Raw genomic sequence first — 17,267 nt, 5'->3', positions numbered from 1 at the left:
CCCCGCCTCAGTTTCCACACTGAATTTCCACAGAAAGGAGCAGGCCGAGTCTCCTTGTAAGGGCCCCTACAAGACGGGTCGCCTGGTCCAGAAGCTTGCCGGCCGGGCCTCCGTGTATCCCGGGGCGCCCTCCTTCCACAGCCGACGCCTTGTGTCGCTCCATCAAAAAACCCCGCTCCCACCGCGTACCTCAGAAGCGCGGCCTCCCGGCAACAGCGTGCGTCGCCGCGTGGGAAGGGGGACCTGGCAGCTGGACCCGGAGCCTAGGGGCCGAGGGGCGGGGCGCCCCCCCGGGAAGCCAATCAGCACGCGAGAGGCGCCCGGGGGGCCCGCGCTCGGCGGGCGCGGGGCGGAGTCTGTGGTGGCTGCGCCCACGGCTGCGAGTGCAGCTGCTTCAGGCTGAGTGGGCAGATGGTAGCGAGTGCGGGTTGCCGAGGCGAAGCCAGAGCCGGTGGAGAAGGATGAATGGAGCAGCGGGACCTTCGCAAACGGACAGTCGCGAGCGGGTTCTCAAGTTAGGGGAGAGTTTTGAGAAGCAGCCACGCTGCGCCTTCCACACTGTGCGCTGTGAGTGAGGACGACCCCGGGGGGGAAGGGGAGAGCGCTGGGTTTGGGGGTGCGGAAGCGCAGCCCTGTCCAGGTCGTGTTCGCACAGAACCCCCGATTCTGTGGGAGAATGGGGTGCCCGGCGCGACCCGCTGTCCTGTGCGGAGTGCTAGGGGCGGGTGGGAGCAGCCGGGTGGAGCAGGTGCGGGTGATGGTGAGCAGAGAGCTTTCAGACCGGCAGGTAGAAAGGGACGCCCTGTGGAGGAGGTCTGCGGGGGTGACTGTGGACGGAGTCAGACGTGACGGGTGGATCATGCAGAGGTGGAAGGGAAAGGACAGGTAACCCGTAAAGCACGCAGGGCTTAGGGGCGTCCACCCCGCGCAGTGGAAAACACACGGACTGCTGTTTCCGCCTCAGAAACGGAGTTGATACGTGATTCACCCAAGGTCCAGAGGCTGAAAGCATTTGGGTAGAATCAGGACTCAAACTCTAGTTCTTTTGATTACACGTATTGTGATCTCTAATGGAACACACACTTTCCCCACACTTCATTAATGTAAAGATCTGTTAGATGAAAATACAGATACTCTATTGGAAAAAATCCACATGTATGTGGACCCCTGAAGTGCAGACCCCTGGGTGTTATTCAAGGAACAGCTGTAATAAGGTGACCAATGGAAGGGGGCAAAGGAAAATGGGAACGGAAAAATGCCTTTAGATTGGTAGGGAAACATTCTCTCCTTTCTTTACTGTTAGTGTCTCTGACTGATGAGGGTTCTTATTTAGTGTATTCCTGGGGAAAGAGTCTGGACCATTCTAATAATCTGTATCTCTTTTGGACACCCAATTTCATTCAGTCATTTATCAAATGCTCATTATCACAGTATTGAAGGGTGATAATTTATTAGAAAGTTAATTACCCCCTATGATTTCACCTTTTGGTTTTCCTTTGTCCTATGGAACTAGTTTTAATACATTTTTCTCTTTTATGTTGTTGGGATAGAAAATGGAACTCTTTTGCTTTAATAGTTGGATGGTGTAGATTCCAGGAAGGAAGATATAGTATATTATGATTTGGTGTGTAAAATGTTCATTCTTTGCATAATAGTCCTCATAGAATTATAGAGTGGGAAGGAAACTTTGAAATCATTGAATCATAACCTCTTATTTTTCTGTGGCAAAACTGTAAAGTAGATATTTTTTCAATTCCTCTTCCTAGCCCTGCCCTTCCTTAGTGTCTCATCATTCCACCCTTCTCAGTCATTCTGTCCTTAGACTGTTCAGAGATCTTTATGGTTTTTACTCTGAAGTGTTCCATGCTTCAATTAAAACTCACATTCTCCAAAAGTTTACTTAAGTTGTACACAATCTAATTACAGTAACTCACAGAAAGGTGTGAAGAACCAATAGGTTTAACTCTCCAAGGGTATATTTACATTTTATGAAAGGAGTTTTTTTAAGCAAAATTAATATCCAGTTGATAGAATAAGTGGGGAAGATATTTGCAAATAGATCTTCACCATACTTTGTGGTCCAAGACTTTGAGCTAGTGCTGGCTGTGCAGTTTCTCTCCTTCTTCAGTCCCATTTTCCAAAAGTATGATATAGTGCTTATCTAGTTTCTCCATGCCTTTCTCTGAAATAATAACTTCCATCTTCTTTCCTCTTCTTTCTCAGATATGCAGTAGTCTTAGTATACATTTTTTTTTAATTATGAGGTTTGAGATTATACAAATTTGCTCAAGAATATATTTTCATGTAACTTGGGTATATAGTCTCTGTTTAAGGGTATAAGCCCCAAATTAAGTGAGTAAGAAATAGCCTTCAAAAAGCACTTTGCAGGTGCTTCAAAGCCTTCTATTTATAAAAGTTCTCAAAGTGCTGGAATTATGTCTTCAGAATCACAGTATTGGATGATCCAGTTACAAAAATGAAAATAAACAAAACAACAATAACCACAATAAACCCAGATGTTTGAATATACTTTTAGTCCTGTGGAAGTCATTAGAAAGGTTTTCAGCCCTTAATTTTATTCTTGTTGAAGCAGACAGAACCTTTCTAGATTTATTAAAATAAAACCAATCATATCCTTGAGGATAGGTTCATTTCCCATATGATTCTCATCCTTAAGGACTCAGATTGAGGGATGGAAACTATAGACTTTCATACAGGCAGGTGGACCTGATGTGTTTATTTATTTTTTAAAAAATTGTACATTTTTCTTTCTGGAAACAAAAATGTTTATTGTTTTTAATTATCACTACTGTATATAAAGGTATATTTTTTCCTCAGGGAGACTGAAGAAGAACTTTGTTTCTGTTTTTAAAAAATATACTCATGTTTAAGCTCTGTAATGAAGCAGAACAGAAATACACACATATAATACATTACTTTCAACTTCTCTATTAACTGTGTAATGTAGACAATTCACTTGAAGTTGCTGAGCTCATCTTGTCTATAGAATGAAGCAATAAATTCAACCATTGTATCATTTTGTACTAAAATTATGAAATGCCCTTATATTGATAAGTATGTAAAAAATACATTTTCAGTATCAGTTTTACATAATGCTTGAAGCTTTCATTCATTCACTAAATATAAATAGAATATTCTAAGTCTTTTTAACAGATAAGGTTGTGAAAATATGTATTGAAAGTATCATGATAATTTTAAGGATGATTCAAATATATTTTAGCATGACTTTTATTTATTTGAATTTTTTTTATTGAAACAGTTGACACAATATTATGTTAGTTTCAGGTGTCTTACATAATGATTTGACATTTGCATGCATTATGAAATGATCACCGCGGTCAGTCTAGTAACCATCTCTCCCTATACAAAGTTATTACAATATTACTGACCATGTTCCTTATGCTGTATATTATATCCCTGTGACTTGTTTCTTATATAACTGGAGGTTTATAACTATTAATCCCCTTCAGGATGGACCTAATATATGAGAAACACTCAAATCAATGTTAGCTGGGAGAAAATAGTATTCTATCTTTATGTACTTGAGTACTTATGCCTGTTCAATATGCTGAGGTTTTAGAAAAACCTGGATGTGAATTCTGACCTCCACCACCTATATATGTAAATATAACCTTGGGAACATTCTCTAAGCTTTCATCCTGTTTTCTTAAATGTAAAATGGTAATATTAATATCTAAATTTCAGAGCTTCAGGATTAAATAAGATAGTATAAACAACCTAGCACAGTATTTGGTGCATGGTGAAAAATAATTAGTAGTCACCTTATTCTTGAAGTGTTATATTCATGTATGTATGCAGAGTGCCAAGAAATGTACTTTACTTAGGCTTTCAAAAAGCGTTTATCAGGGTTTGGCATTAAAACCTATCAAAAAGGTAATCTGGCATGTGGTAGGGAAGACATGGAATGTTCTATAAATGATAAACTTGGGACTTCCTTGGTGGCCCAGTGGTTAAGACTTGGAACTTCCAATGAAGGGGGCACGAGTTTGATCCCTGGTCAGGGAACTGAGATCCCATGTGCCGTGGGGTACAGCCAAAAAATTTAAAAATAGATTAAAAAAAAAAGGTCTTAGCCAAAAAAATAATAATAAAAAATGGTAAACTAAATGCTTAATAGCAGATGGCTCACTCGGTAGAAGAGTTTGAGCAGTAGGACCCACTAAAATAAATTTTGGATTTGGACTAGTGCTAGTTTTACAATTTATATGCAGATAAAGGAGTAAAGATTGAAATCTCTAAGCTTGTAAATGACAGCATTTTTTCCTGTCATGAAATGATGAGCTCATGCACAGTGACTAAGGATGATTGTCTGAGGCCCCAAATGGAACCACTCCCAAAAAACTGGTTGCTAAGCTTTGGTGTGAGCAAACATTAGAAAGTACACTAATAGGATTAAAATTATATTTACAGTTAATGTTTTCTGATTAGTGTGGTATAATGGAAAGGGTATGAGTTTTGGAGTTAGTTGAATTAGTTCAAATCCCAGGAAATAACTTTATGATACTACTTGTGGACTCTTGTGAAGATATTGACATTGTGTGATGCTACAGCCAAAATAGTCAGAAACGTGATCAACACTGACAGAAAAAGTGTTGAGAATAAAGCAGGAAATGTTTTTCCACTCTTTATGTGATATAAGTAATTGTGTTGTAAACCTGAAGAAGATAACATAGATGAAGGAAATCCAGAGAAAATAAATAAATGATAAAATTAATGGTGAGATTTCCAAACCAAGAAGAACAGAATGAAAGAAACTATTTAGTGTGGCATCATAGCAACTTAGAAGAGAATACATTTGACACTAGAAAACATATGGAAAGCATGAACATGAGATTATTCAACAAATTCTGTAATTCTAGAGCTGTATTTAACCCCTTGAATCTCAAGTTGTATAGTTAAAAAGAATTTGTTGTATGAAGGTAAATAAAAGACAACACCAATTAATATAACAAGTAATAAACTGTGGAATTTATTAATTCTAACAGTAATGATTAGGAATGTAAATAGGTTCAGAATAGTTTTGATAGACCTATTGGTTATAAATTCCAGCTTATCATTAAGCAAAGCTGTAGATATTTTGAGTACATTTCTGTCTGTTATTGGTATCTCACATACTATAGGCATTTATGCATAGGCTTCAAGGGCTTGTTGGTCATCCCTTGGAGTTATATAGTATTTGATATGTATGTTCATACATGCATTTTTATGCAGAGAGGATCTGTAGCTGGTCTATAATTTTCATTAGATTTCCATAGGGACTTAACCCTCATCTCCTGACACCATCCCTCCAGACACACGCACATCTACACAGAAGTTGAGAACTGTGGATCTAAGGCAAAGAAGCTATATAATATGGAATGGGTAGAGTATGTGGCTTGAATTCTTGACTTCTCTTTTACTGGTTTCATTACTTTAGAGGAGTTCACCATCAGTAAAATATGGGTGAGAATATTCATTTCAAAGAGTTGTGAAGATCAAAAGTAATGATATAAAGGAAAAGAATCCATCTTTAAACATTAAAACAGAGGTTACAGATTTGCAGCCTCCCAGCTGATTTTGAGTTTAGAGATGCTTTGCTTGACCCACACAGTTGTTGCTTTAACATGAATTAATTGTAAATACCTGGAAATCAAGATCTTTTATACAAAAATCTGGGTAACCAGCCTCTCTTTAAAAAAATCAGAAGATAGCATGGCAATAGCGAAGGAATTCTGTATCAGAATTATTTGATGTGAATTATTTTTAAGTGACTTTCATATCTTAGAGGTTTTTAAGCTTGTTCAGTATGTAAAATATATCAGCACCCTAAGTTCCCTTAGGTGATATGTTTTAATGACATCACTTTAATTATGATCTAATTCAAAATGAAAACACTTTGATTTCTTCTGAAGTGGCAGATTTGGTTAAACTTACACATCTTTTAGTGGTGTATGTATCCATGAAAAACTCAAGCTGTTAAACTAAATAAGCTCTCTTTGAAATTTCCCCAGGAATATGTGTTTGCTGTGTTTTCATACGTTTTGTATTCTGCTAGGACAGCAGACAAGTGGTCGTAGGAGCCCAAGGTGGTTTAAGAAAAATTTAGGGGAGAAAAAAACCTGAAATTTGAAAAAGTTCTACTGATATTGGTTTTTAGCAAATTGTGAAGACACCGACTTTATTTCATTTTTAGCAGTGGAACATCTTAGTCTAGTTCATCTTGATCTAAACAGGATCCCAAGGGATCATGAAGTGAGGAATATTTTTTTAGAGTGTAACTATTTCTTTTTTTCTCAAAATTATACATACAGAAATAAACTAGATTGTATTTTGTTTGTTTATTTGTAATATTAAGACTCCTAAGTCATTTTAATTACTGGCTATTGAAAAATGCTTTATCACTCTGAAACATGCTTATATTTTTGATATCCAGGTATTCAGGCATTGTTCCATCTTATAAAAATCTGTATCTGTATCTATTTGTAGATGGCTTCAGACCTCCTTCTACTGATACTTCCTGTGAAGGAGAGCTTGAAGTCGGCAAAGGTGAACAGGTAACAATTACTTTACCAAATATAGAAGTATTTCTATATATTTAAACTAAAGAGATGTTTTTACAGGATTTTCATGAAATTTAAATGAAAATAATTGCACAATTCATGTAGTTGTAGTCAGTTAAAGTAATTAATAAGTACAGCAAAGCAAAAACAATCTTAAACTATCTTGAATAAAACAATTTTCACGTCTTAAAATTTACTTTGTAAGTTTCAAGAACTATCATGTTAAATAAGTTGAAATCATTGGAGATCTAAACAGATATTTCTTAAGTCACTATTATGAGCCAGATATTGTTCTCTAAACTAGGAATAATAACATATTCCCTGCCATCTAGTCCTAATCTGTTATAGCAGACAGCCACATAAACATCTAGTGCTATAGATTAAAGCACAGACAAAATTCCGTTTAAGCACATAAATGGAATTAAATACTCTGCCTGATGGAATCTTGAAAGGCTTCGCAAAGCAGATGCTATTTGGGCTGAGACTTAAAGGACAAGTGGAATTTCACTGGTTATAAGAGAAGTAGTTACTCTAGGGAAAAGGAACAGTATGTGAAAGGCTCCAGTGGACAAAGGACAAGAATTTTGTGGAATAAACAAATGAGTATACTAAATTACAGAATAATAAAAATGATTGAAAGGTAAATTGGGATCAGATTATAAAGAATCTTTTATGTTGTGATGTAGAATTTGGAGTTTATCTCGTAGGTATTAGAGAACCATTAGAGGTTCTTAAGCAGGGAGCTAACATGATTAGATTTGTGCCTTGGGAGTGATTTTCGCAATAACTTAGGGAATGGGTTGGAAAAGAAAAAGCCTAGGTCAGGGAGGCCTTTACCAAAAGTTTTGCCCACTTCAAAAATTTTTAGATCTATCCAAGTAACACTGTCAAATACTGTTTAGATAAATGTACAAGTTCTTTGTTGTATGCTCTAGTTTTCTCAGTCCTTGAGATAGAAATTTCTTAGCATTCAATTTGTTTCTTTTTTCTTTTATACTGACTCGATCTATTCTCAAAAAAAACCACGACTGTAACTTTATATACTAACATAGACAACACTGGACTTTCCTAAGATTTTTTTCCTTTGCTTTAATTTTTGTAATAGGAATGGTTTTTGCTAGTTCACCCACATTCTCTTGTATATGTTTATGAGATGCTTTGTCATGGTTAGAGATATAGCAAGCAAGCTCTCTATCCTCTCTCTAGTCTTCCATCTGTTTCTTTTTATCAGTCAACACTACATTGAGACCCCACCTTTATGTCAGACTGTATCACTTGGTGCCTCCGAAGGTTTCCCTAATGTTAACTAAATTTCTGGGGGCATTTCATGGTATATTTCTAATTTGCTCCCTCAGAAACTGAAGGAAATGAAAAATCAATTCAGTATGAGATATTGGATATACGTAAGCATTTGTCTTACTCTGTTATTAAAAAGTGTTCAGATTCTGGTGTCTCTAAAATAGTTTGGAAATTAAGTACCCAATAATCTAAGGCTTTTTGCTTAATAAAGTTTATTAAAGAAAAACCTAAATGATTCACATAATTTTAAAAGTTATTGAAACGCCTCAGGTGGATAACAGCACCACCTGTTATTCTGGTCTCAGTTTATAGGATTGATCAGTGATGATTGGTTTGCAGAATTTTAGTTGAGTTTTTCTTTGCCACATAGAATACTGTTTTTTCAAGCTGCAATCCTTCCATCTTTATCCTTTGCATTGCTTTTCTACTCCTAGCAGGTGGGGATTCTTACATTTATTAACAAACCTTTTCATTCACACATAATCCCTCTTTAGTCAAGTGCTACCATCTACCATGTTCGATTTTGGCCTCAGTTGAAAATACTTCTTAAAGAAATGACAACTATAGGAGGAAAATTTCAAGACTTCAAGTTGTAAATATATGAAATAGCAAAGAAGTCATTTGGGAAAAAGTAGTTCCCTCTGCACCTCAGCCCACCAAAGATATGTCCAAAATGAGAATGCCTCAGTATTTTTGTGTGTATATGTGTGCATGAGAAAGAGAGACAGGTGGACAGACAGACCATATGTGCATATACTTTTTGTCTGGTAAGTCCTTTCTAGGTAGCTATTAATATTAGAGGTTAGGAACTTCCCTGGCAGTTCAGTGGTTAAGACTCCACACTTCCACTGCGGGTGACATAGGTTTGATCCCTGGTTGGGGAACTAAGATCCAGCATGCTGTGCAGTGCAGCCAAGAAAATAAATAAATAAAAAGAATACAGAGGTAGACTAGACATGGTAGGTGTCCTAAAAAATATTACCATTTAATGAGGAAGATAGAAGATAATTGATTAAAATTTAGTAATGTAAGGACTATCATAAAGGTGTACACAGAATATTATGGGAGTACAAAAGAGAGGTAATTCAGCCTGGGGAGGGAGAGGAGACATCAGGAGATGCTGTTTTGAAGATGAGTTGAAATTACCCAGTTGAAGGAGAGAGAGAAGGACCTCTTAGGCAGAAAAAAGAAAGAGGTGGGCTAAGACAAAGCAACAAAAGAGTCTGTTACATTTGAAGAACTACATATAAGCCACTATGACTAGGTAGCAAAGGGTGCATATGGGGACATAGTGGGAGATGGAAAGGTATTTAGGAATCAGATAAAGAAAGAAAAAAATGTTTAATGCTCTTTCAGATAGCTGGAATGGAAGAAAATTGTTAACATTACCACTTGCTAAGAGCAATTATTTTTCCTGCTGGGCATATAATCCTTGAACAATTGTAATGAAAAATAGAAATTACATTCTCAAATTTTGTGGGTTTTCCCCCTTCATTAAAGAACTTCTTTAAATAAGTAGGTGGTTTACATTTCTTCACAGTTCTTAATTTTGTGGGTGTTTTGTGGAAATGTATGATTATTAGTTTGAGGCATTTAGTTTCTCCTATTTTCTTTACCAACTTGCTTTCATCATCTTGGTGAAAATGCCTAAAAGCTTGGAGGCATTCCATAAAATAGAACTTTTATTACACATTTAAGAGTACCTTAAGGTGGTTCTTTGATAGGGTGGATTTTCTAATTCTCACTCCTCTACATTTGCTTTGCTAGTCTCAAATAGAAGACACTAATCAAAATGAAGACTATAAAGGGGGTTAATACTGGACGTTTAGAAATCTCTCTTTTTTGTAAACAATTCTCTATGGTTGACTGCTATAAAATTTTAAAATGTTGAATTTTGAAAGGAAACGGTTTGACTATTATGATCTGTCATTGGTGCTGTCCAAGTTTGGCATATTTTTAGTGCTATCTTGTGAGGTACTTTTGTGGGCTTTGATGAAATAGCCCACAGGAAGCTTCCAGCTATGCTTCCTATTATGCAACGAATGCATCTCTAGTGGTTGCTCAACAACTATAGCCCTCAAACCCTGGACTTGTGAGAGTTCCACACATCTGATGGCTACTGTACCACTCTAGATGACCCTGTTGGTCAAAGTGCTTTCCAAGATGAACCTAGTCTGATTCTTTCCTTTGAGTTTATTTAGCTCCCATGAGAAAATAGCCTACCACTTTCTTGGGACTTCAGCTTATTTTAGGACTAGACTCCTATTTTAATGTCCTATTACAGTTATATTTTAAATGAATTATATTTATTGTCATTGTATAATAAACCTTTTAAGCCTTGTTTTTGTGATTTTAAGCTTAAATACCACCTTGTTTAATATTACTATTGCCATCTTTGTTTTCTTTTTGTTTGCATGTTTATGGAATCTTAGTATCTCTTACTTTTATTTAGCTTACATGTTAAGTATATGATGCTGTGTACTTTATTTTATATCACGTCATGAAGCATATAATCTCTGGTTGTCCCACTTTTAAGGGTGCTAAAATTAATCAGTGGGTTTAATGTAACATGTTCCTTGATACATTCATTTTCCTTAATCTACATAGTAAATACCCCTTTCATAAAATGCCAAATTAAAAAAATTAAATTTAGGAAGGAAGAAGAGGAGGTGTAGGAAATATAATTCAGGACTTTTATTCCTTTATTGTAAATTATATTGGTTATATTAGAATTGAATCCCAATTTCCTGTGGTAGACCAAATCTACAAATCTACAAAGATTTGTGAAACAAATCTTTACTGGCTCAGGGCAACTACTTCCTCTATTTCCTTTTCTCAAGGGAGTAAAGGATCAAGGGATCCCTTTGAGATCTCAGCCTCTCTTCATCTGTCTTTTTTAGTGTACTCCTTATTGCCAGAGTAGTAAATTTAGGTAGTTAGGTGACTTGATGTACAATATATGAAAAGATTGAGAAAGATGGAGGATCTCAAAGGCCCTCTCAACTGAATTTCTGTGATAAATTTCAGGTAATAATAATTAACTTTTTAAACAGGGTTCATCTACACCAGTAACTGTTTTCAAAGGTTCAAAGAAACCTTACTTAAGAGAATGCATTTTGATTATTGACCATGATACGTCGACTAGAAAAACTTGGCAGCAACATCAGTGTAAAAAAAGGAAGGTATGAGGTTAATGAAATAAATTATATTATCAACACATAAATTGCTAAGAAAATGTCAGTGAAAAAGTTATTGGATTAAGTCACATTATTATATAAGGGTTATTTCTGTGTGGTACAAAACTATTTTGATCTTTTTCCAAGTTTAAATTTGATGAAGGTCCTTCAGCCAGAAGCTTTTACCATTTCTCCCTATATAAAAGCTTGTTTTGTTTCTAAATGTTTTCTTATATGTAGATATATCTTTTATTCTATTGTAGAAACTTTTGTAGAATTGGACTGAAAAGAGCCGTAATATACTATCCAAAATAACTTCATTATCAGGAGTAAAATTTTATGAAGCACCTAAAAAATGTGAGGCAAGGAAAAGGAGAATTTCCTATACAAATACTAACATTGAAACTACCACATTTTAATTGGATTAACAGATAATTCCATTAAAAAAGTCAATAAGAGAATATAGCCACTCAAATTATTTTTGGAAATAGGCAGTGCATTAATTAACGTGTAGCATAAGGAATGTGCTCTAAAAACAGTATGAATATTAATAGTATAGACAAAAGTTGTTTTAGGAATTAAAGGAAGGGAGAAAGTATGGTTCATCAGAGCATTCATTGAGCCTTTATTGATGTACCTTAAGAGGATGTTAAGATTTAGGGCTTTTTTCCCCCAAACATACATGGTGATAAGAATTACCTTCGGGTGCATGTTAAACATATGAGTTCCCAAATTCAACTACAGATCAGATCAGGGAAGGAGCCTAGGAAGCTTTTTTGTTTTTTGTTTTGTTTTAATTATCACCTCCTCCCAGGTGATTTTTTTTTTTTTTGGTAGGAAAGTTTGGAAAATACTGATTTAATTGATCAGAGAGAACATGAGGATGTAAACAAGGCAGGAATATGTCTGACTTATTTGGAACCTATGAGTGAGACTTGCTTGAATGGAACAGAGATTAATTTCTTTGCCTGTGTACAAGTATTAGAAAGTGGGGGATGAGGTTGGAAGTATTCTAGAGGCAAGTTGTAATGGTAGGTTGTCTTCAATATTAACTGTGAAATTAGGACATTGTCTTATTGATGGTGGTTGCATATTAAATTTTTTTAACCAGGGATTAACATGCTTACATTCTAGTTTTGAAATGTAAATCCACCAAGCAAATCAATTTAAATGAAACAATGTGGGAAACAGAAAAATGCATAAACCATGATTTTTTAGAGTAGGAATGAAGAGAACAATGAAGTTCTAAATAGTTTGTGAAGAAAGAACTAACAGGATTTGGTGACTGGAAATGGGAGAGGCAAAGTCAAGCATAGTTGTATTAGATACTTTTTTTTTAAATTATTGAAGGGAAAGTATACAAATCTCCTTTAATAACGTCTTTACGTTATGAATGAGAAATGTGGGAGTGATTTAATTTTAACAGAAATGATAATTTCAGAATTTAGGGAATATATTGTACCTATTATACACATATATAATTTCATTTTGTTTTAGTTATTTGTATATGTCTTATCTCTTCAATTTTGAGCGGTGATTTTGTTTTTATTAACATTTGTACCCCTCAGTGGATCTGTGTGTACACCATGCCTATAGTAGGGCTCAATAAGTGTTAAATAATGAATTAAATTAATGCTTTAATCCTTGAACATCATTTTAAAGATCTCTAGGAAGAAGAAGAAGTGGTCAATTTTAGTAGCTTTGTAAGTTGAAATTTTTGTTATATTGCAATCCTCATATGTGTCTTGACCTTTTGATATTCTTAATTGCAGAGTTGAAGGAAGTAAAATTCAGTATCGTATAGAGCAGCAGCAGCAACAAATGCGGAATTCAAGTAGGACTCCCAATCTTGTAAAACGTTCTCCACCCGAAGGCAAGATGTCCCCAGCATCTCCGATGGATGATATTGAAAGAGGTAAAATCTGTGTGTATATAATGTCCTATTACAAGAAACTATTAATAAATGTTAAGGGAAAATTTTCATTTTACTTGACAGGTAACTATAGAATTCTAAAAACATAATGTTTTTTTGTTATAGGTTTTTCTAGGGGAAAAGTGTAGTTTATGATTTCAGGTGTTACGTACATAAGCCTTTGTCTGTATAGCAGAATTTATATTTTTTATAATTCAGAGGAAAAATTAGCTGTTTAGATATGTGTAACTGGAGTTTTCTTCTTTCTGACAATTGTGATGATTCAGATTCAGTTCTTTACATGGTCTTCCTTTTGAGGGTTTTCAATATGTAGCCAGACTATAGATGTGTAAGATGTAGCTAAACCAATAGTGAAGTGAGGAGATGTGGCCAAAGCAGCAGACAAGTTCTTCTGAATTCCTGCTCACTCCTCAGCAGGAAAGTGTTTCTAGGGAGGCACAGTCCTTTTGAAAGTAAGGAGACTTAAATCTCCATTCTAGCTGCAGTTTGAGTGTTTGTGTTGTAGTGATTGTGGTAGGAGTAAGACTCTGGTCACCAATGTTTATTTGCTTCTACACTTTGCCTTCATAACTTGCATACAGCTCTCCATTTCCACTTGCCCCCTTCTAGGCCCAGTATAGTATTAGTTCCCTATTATATTAGTGTTCCCTTTACAAATAATAAGGAAAATGTAAGCTCAGAACCCCGTTGCTATAAAGAATCTTGAATTTTATTTTATTGTGAAATCTGCTTCCAAAATGGAATTTAATCATGATGTCATTTCATATATGTGTACAGTAAGAATCTGGAGCAGAAAATCAAGGTATTGGAGGGAAGAGGAAGCAAATTTGCTAATTATTAAAGCATTAAGTTTATATCTGAGCATCCTATCCACTAACACAAAAATGAACACTTAAGTAGTATATTTGTATATTTTGTATTATCTAAGAGACAGATTCCAATGTTTTGGACTCTCCCTTGCTACTAAATTCTAAAGGGAATTCAGTGTATGGAACCTGTTCTTCAGAGAATTAAGCCATATAATATCTTAAACAATAATTTTACAATACAAAAAGAAGTTCCTTTATGTGGTAGTTTTTCAGCAGAGACCTTAATAAAAATATTGTATTGAAGAGGGTAAGTTAAGGTGATCCAAGCATAAGGTCTAACTTTGTGTAAGAATTTACCTTGAGATATTTGTATAGTGTGTTCCGTAGACTATCTTCTTTTAAATATTTTCTTGGCCCTACTATGCCAGTGCCTACTGCTATGGTTGAATCACTTTTTCAAGTTTATGATTATATGTCTGGCAGTTGTACTGGTGTTTCTGTGATTTAATTTTTACATTTACATGTTTGAGCTATCTGGAATTCTAGTTTAAGAAATAAGAATCTAAATTTCCTTCCTCCTCAACAGTGTAATTACATAGATATTGATAGAGAATCAACAAATATAGTATTGAAAAAGAGTATGTATCAATATCCATTTATTGAATAAGCCAATATTTCTTCTGCTGGTATGAAAAACCATTTTTTAATTTTAATTTTTATTTTATATTGGGGTATAGTTTATTTACAACGATGTGTTATTTTCAGGTATACAGCAAAGTGATTCACTTATATTTATTCTTTTTCAAATTCTTTTCCCATTCAGGTTATTACAAAGTATTGAGCATAGTTCCCTGTGCTATAAAGTAGGTCCTTGTTGATTATGTTTTATATATTTACTATATATAAAACATAATTTATCCCTCCCCTCCCCTTTCCCCTTTGGTAATGATAAGTTTGTTTTCAAAGTCTGTGTCTGTTTCTGTTTTGTAAATATGTTCATTTGTATCATCTCTTTAGATTTCACATATAAGCAATATCATATGATATTTGTCTTTGTCTGACTTACTTCACTAAGTATGATAATCTCTAGGTCCATCCATGTTGCTGCAAATGGTATTATTTCATCCTTTATTATGGTTGAGTAATATTCCATTATATATGTACCACATCTTTTTTTTTTTTATGGAGATACAGTTAACATACAATAAACTGCATATATTTAGAGCGTACAATTTGGTATCCCAATCTCCCACTTCATTCCCCCCCAACCCTCCCCACTTTCCCCACTTGGTGTCCGTATGTTTGTTCTCTACATCTGTGTCTCTATTTCTGCCTTGCAAACCGGTTGATTTTGTACCACATCTTCTTTATCCATTCCTGTGTTGATATACATCTAGGTTCCATATAGATTTAAAAGAATACCTTAATGATGGACATTTTGGTTGCTTCTATGTCTTGGCTATTGTAAATATTGCTGCAATTAACATTGGGGAACATTTATCTTTTCAAAATATGGTTTTCTCGGGATATATGCCCAGGAGTGGGATTGCTGGATCACATGGTAATTCTGTTTTTAGTTTTTTTAAGGAACCTCCATACTGTTCTCCATAATGTTGGTATCAATTTGCATTCCCACCAACAGTGTAGGAGGGTTCCCTTTTTCTACACACCCTCTCTAGTACTTATTGATTATAGACTTTTGATCATCCTCCTGACGGGTATGAGGTGATACCTCATGGTAGTTTTAGTTTTCATTTCTCTAATAATCAGCGATGTTGAACATCTTTTCATGTGCTTCTTGGCCATCTGTATGTTTTGTTTGGAGAAATACCTATTTAGATTTCTGCCCATTTTTTTATTGTTTTCTTTTCTTTTCTTTCTCTCTCTCTCTCTTTCTCTCTCTCTTTCTTTCTTTCTTTCTTTCTTTCTTTCTTTCTTTCTTTCTTTCTTTCTTTTTTTCTTTCTTTCTTTCTTTGATACAGAGCTGCATGAGCTGTTTGTTTTGGAAATTAATTCCTTGTCTGTTGCTTTGTTCACAAATATTTTCTCCCATTCTGTGGGTTGTCTTTTCATTTTGATTGTGGTTTCCTTTGCTGTGCAAAAGCCTTTAAGTTTAATTAGGTCCAATTTGTTTACTTTTTTTTTTTTTTTACTCTAAGAGGTGGCTCCAAAAAGATATTGCTGTGATTTATGTCAAAGAGTGTTCTGCCAGTGTTTTCCTCGAGAAGTTTTATAGTATCTGGTCATGCATTTAGGTCTTTAATCCATTTTGAGTTTATTTTTGTGTATGGTGTTAGGGAGTGTTCTGATTTCATTATTTTACATGTAGCTGTCTAGTTTTCCCAGCACCATTTATTGGAGAGACTGTCTTTTCTCTGTTGTATATTCTTGCCTCCTTGTCGTAGATTAATTGACCATAGGTGCGTGGGTTTATTTCTGGGCTTTCTGTCTGTTCCATTGATCTACATTTCTGTTTTTGTGCCAGTACCATACTGTTTTGATTACTGTGGCTTTGTAGTATAGTCTGAAGTTAGGGAGGCTGATTCCTCCAGCTCTGTTTTTCTTTCTTAAGATTTCTTTGGCTCTTTGGGGTCTTTTGTGTTTCCATACAGATTTAAAAATTTTTGTCCTAGTTCTGTAAAAGATGCCATTGGTAGTTTGATAGGGATTGCGTTGAATCTATAGGTTGCCTTGGGTAGTCATTTGGACAATATTGATTCTTTTATTCCAAGAACATGGTATATCTTTCCATCTGTTTGTGTCATCTTTGATTTCCTTCATCAGTGTCTTATAGTTTTCTGAGTACAGGTCTTTTGTCTCCTTTGGTAGGTTTATTCCTAGGCATTTTATGCTGTTTGATGCAGTGGTAAATGGGATTCTTTCCTTAATTTCTCTTTCTGATTTTCATTGTTAATGTATAGGAATGCAAGATATTTCTTTGTATTAATTTTGTATCCTGCAACCTTAGCAAGTTCATTGATGAGGTGTAATAGTTTTCTGGTAGCATCTTTAGGATTTTCTATGTATAAAATCATGTCATTCAAAAAGTGACAGTTTTAATTTTTCTTTTGCAATTTGGATTCATTTTATTTTTTCTGCTTCTCTGATTGCTGTGGCTAGGACTTCCAAAACTATATTGAATAAAAGTGATAAGAGTGGACATATTTGCCTTGTTCCTGATCTTAAAGGAAATGCTTTCAGCTTTTTACCACTGAGTATGATGTTAGCTGTGTGTTTGCTGTATAAGGCCTTTATTATGTTGAGGTCTGTTCCCTCTATTCCCACTTTCTGGAGAGTTTTAATCATAAATGGTGTTGAATTTTGTCAAAAGCTTTTTGAGCATCTATTCACATGATCATATTGTTTTTATTCTTCAATTTGTTAATGTGGTGTGTCACACTGATTGATTTGTGAATATTGAAAAATCCTTGCATCCTGGGGATAAGTCTCACTTGATCGTGGTGTATGA

At 35.2% G+C, this 17,267-nt stretch overlaps 1 pseudogene; it reads left to right on the top strand.

Moving 5' to 3' along the window:
- Nucleotides 1-461: 461 nt before the first annotated feature.
- The window catches only part of LOC130829825 (ELL-associated factor 2-like), a 30,063-nt pseudogene continuing 13,257 nt past the window's right edge, over nucleotides 462-17,267 (top strand).

The sequence above is a fragment of the Hippopotamus amphibius genome, chromosome 10, assembly GCF_030028045.1.
Source record: "Hippopotamus amphibius kiboko isolate mHipAmp2 chromosome 10, mHipAmp2.hap2, whole genome shotgun sequence".
In the NCBI taxonomy this organism is placed as follows: Eukaryota; Metazoa; Chordata; class Mammalia; order Artiodactyla; family Hippopotamidae; genus Hippopotamus; species Hippopotamus amphibius.
The sequence above is the reverse complement of the archived record's forward strand: the minus strand, read 5'-3'. Positions and strand labels throughout refer to the sequence as shown.